The following is a 3,813-nucleotide window of genomic DNA, read 5'->3' as shown; positions in this document are numbered from 1 at the left end:
TGTCATTGAGAAACATTAAAGAAAACTGGAAAAACATATGCCACATTTCATGAAAGGGAATACTTAATACCATAACCAAAATCAGACTAATTCTCCGATCTAATATATGAATGCAATTCAACTATAAATCAAAATCCCAAAAGGGATTTTCATGGAACTTGATAAGCTGATCCTAAAATTTATATGGAACAGCAAATGCTAAGAATAGCCAAGAAATTATTGAAGATGAACAAGAACATCTAGATATCAAAGACTTATAGTCAAACTGTAATAATTAAGACTTTGTGTTATTGAAGCAGTAAACCAATGGAATACACAAAATGAACATACACAAATGCATAAAAAGAACACACAGCTTAGGAGAACCTGTGTGGCTCAGTTGTTAAGCACCTGCCTTTGGCTCAGGTCCTGGTCTCGGGGTCTTGGGATCAAGCCCCGTGTCAGGCTCCCTGCTCAGCAAGGAGTCTGCTTCCCTCTGTCCCTCCTTCTCCCTCCGCCCCTCCCTCCCACTCCTGGGCTGTCTCTCTCAAGAAAATAAATAAAATCTTAAAAAAAAAAAAGAAAAAGAAAAAAGAACGCAAGACTTAAACATATGTGTGAATTTGACAAATGATAGAAGGGGCCCTAAAAAAAAAAAAAAAAAAAAAATCAAGGGAGAAAGGAAGCTCTTTTTTTTTTTCTTCAACTTCAAATCACATTTTATTATTGGAAAAGTCATTTATATTTTTAGGATTGCTGTCAAATAACAATTTATTTTTTAAAAAATCTCAGAACATGTTCTAGAATGCTCAGTAGCAAAGATCTACCAATGTTACCCAAAACCACAACGAGATATCACCTCACACTGGTCAGAATGGCTAAAATTAACAACACAGAAAACAACAGATATTGGAGAGGATGTGGAGAAAGGGGAGCCCTCTTATACTGCCGGTGGGAATGCAAACTAATACAGCCACTCTGGAAAACAGTTCCCCCCAAAATTAAAAAGCATACGAAAATACTGATTTCAAAGGGCACAAGCACCCCAATGTTTATAGCTGCATTATCAACAATAGGCAAATTATGGAAAGAGCCCAAATGTCCACCAATTAATGAATGGATAAAGGAAGATGTGGTGTATATACAGTGGAATGTTACTCAGCCATCAAAAAGAATGATATCTTGCCATTTGGAAAGACATGGATGGAGCTAGAGGGTATTATGCTAAGCAAAATAAAGTTAGACAAAGACAATTACCATATTTCACTTATGTGTGGAATTTAAGAAACAAAACAGATGATCATAGAGGAAGGAAGACAAAAAAGAGAGAGAGGAGGAAGGAAACCATAAGAGATCCTCAACTAGAGAGTTGCTGGATGGTGATGGGTATTAAGGAGGCACTTGTGATGAGCACTGGGTGTTATATGTAAGTTACAAATTACTAAATTCTGCTCCTGAAACCAATATTATACTGTATGTTAACTACCTAGAATTTAAATAAAAATTTGAAGCGACAAAAAAAGAAAACCTATGTTTCAAGTTGGACCTATTAAAATCTGTATGCCTGTGCAACTCTCTTGTGTCCCATCCCTCTTTGGAGCTTTGTACTCTATCACTCAATAAACCTTGCTTTGGTGCCAAATAAAAAAATAAAATAAAATAAAATAAAATAAAATATAAAATAAAATAAAATAAAAAATAAAATAAAATAAATCTATATGCCTGTAAAGGCAATGGTTGTGCTTGACGGGGCTCTTCTAAATGAAGTATAAAGTAACATATAAAAAATGAGTTTGAAAACTTCAAAGAATTTTAAGACAGACTTAATTTTTCAAGATTTTCCTAAAATCAGTCATGATATTTATTTAACTTATGGTCTTCAGGATGCACCTTCTTCTACTCATTGATGAAAAAATTCGGTAAGAGTCATTGCCATATCTGCCAATCCCATGAAGCTCAATCAGACACCTACATGGCTATGTTAGCTATTCATCTGAGAACTTGATGATGGTTTTTGCTCGAGGATATCGTAGGGACCAAGAGGTTTAAGAAGATCTGACACATCTCTCCAGTTGGGTTCATGCTACCTCAGCCAAAGGATGCTTCTCCAGAAACTCCCAAAGCACAGCCATTGCCATTTTGCCTGAGGTCCAATTGAGAATTAAGGTAGCAATGAGGAGCTTCCGTGGATCACGGAAAAGCATTTCTTGAGCAAAATTAAAAGGTGACCCAGGAAGCGTCCAGTTCTTAAAGGCTTTGTGTTACGGAGAGCCAAGAGCTTCTTTGTTCCATTTGCTGGAAAAACACAGGCTCATTGTCCTTTTTTCTATCTGTGCCAGCAGAAAGATATCTTCTTGACATATTTTCAGAGACATAGTCTTTCTCAGTTTGTGAGCAGTTGTCCATTTCAGAGCCACATTCCAAATGTCACTATGCAAATGTTCCTTCCTTTCCCCAACTTCTACTTTTGTTGACATTCCCTCGGCTTCTAAAAAGCTTTCCTCACACTTCTCGTTGTGTTCTGCTTCTTTGCTTGAACATAATTTGTTTATGATGCCAGCAGTTATTTGTTCAAAACAAAAATTTGATCCTGAGCTCAACACTTTTTCTTTTACAAGTCTCTCTTCTTCATTGGTTACATCAGGGGCCTGTGGCTTGCACCGGCGTCAGAAATGAAGGTAAGAATTTTTTTTTTTTTATCAAGTTGACTTTCTTATGCAACAGGTTCACTCTCAGCATCTGCCTTATTATATTCAGATCCTCTTTTCCTAATACTTTGAGCAAAATCTGGAAGGCCCTTCAAACACCCCTGTTTTAGCTTTCTTCATTTGAATTCCTTTCAAAATAGTCCCCTTTCCTTTGGACTTCCTAACCTTTCCGGAGTCAACATCATTAACGCCTTCATCTTTAAAGCTAGATAATCCCCTGCTATTTTGCCATTCCAAACTACCACTTGGCAGAGCAAAGACATCTTTTCTCTACCAGCTTCATGTCCTGAGGTTTCAGTTTGAATTGCTACTTTGATTTTGCATTTGGGATGTCAGAGGTGCTCTGCTGCAGTCTTTCTATCTGGACTTGGTGCACCCTTTAGAAGGCACAATAAAATCAAAATCTTCTGGTGTTAAGACAAGTGTCTCCATTTTTGTGAAGATAATTAGCAGGTGCACTTTTAGAGCTGAACTTCAGTCCTTGTGGGCTGATAAAATATACAACCTATCTTCCTGCTGCTCTCCCTAATCACCTTTGCTTCACAACGCATGGGACAGGCTTACAGCATCCTGTCCTGGTAGCACCACCAATCTGAGCGGAAGCAATGGATTCTCGGAGCAGGGGATTCCACTCACTGCTGCTTTCTATCCCTGTTTGTTTCTCCTCTTCTCCCACTCTTTCCAATCCCAGAGCAACATCTTCCCTAGGGAGGTCACAGGGCTGGCCTGGGGCTAAGTGCCCAATGCAGGTGACCCAGGGGACAGATCCACAGTGTCCCAGGCTCAGACCCTCCATCCCAGTCATGCCCTTCAAGTGAGCTCTGGAGGCAGCAGCAGGCCCGAGAGGGCGTGATGCCTTAGAAGCGGAGCAGAGCAAGATGCAAAAACTTCTTCAGCTCAGATCACTAGACTGAAACCAAAAGCCAAGGCAGTGCAAGTCTGTGGGACTTCCCAGCTGCTTTCTGGCCACCCCCTCAGCCACAGCTACCATCAACATGGCTCAGCCAATCAAATCCCACAGAAGCTCTTTAATAAGTGGTGTTGGGATCACTGATCACCTCCGTGGAAAATCATGAAACGTTTATCCCTACTTCATATCACACAGAAAATTGATTTTGCGGGTGAA

At 39.4% G+C, this 3,813-nt stretch overlaps 1 pseudogene; it reads right to left on the bottom strand.

Annotated features, from left to right (window-relative positions):
• Positions 1-1,791: 1,791 nt before the first annotated feature.
• On the bottom strand, positions 1,792-3,492 carry LOC112643901 (methyl-CpG-binding domain protein 4-like; annotated as a pseudogene).
• Positions 3,493-3,813: the final 321 nt, after the last annotated feature.

Source organism: Canis lupus, chromosome 1 (assembly GCF_003254725.2).
Source record: "Canis lupus dingo isolate Sandy chromosome 1, ASM325472v2, whole genome shotgun sequence".
NCBI lineage: Eukaryota > Metazoa > Chordata > Mammalia > Carnivora > Canidae > Canis > Canis lupus.
Note: the sequence above shows the minus strand (reverse complement) of the source record. Positions and strands in the feature narration are given on the sequence as shown.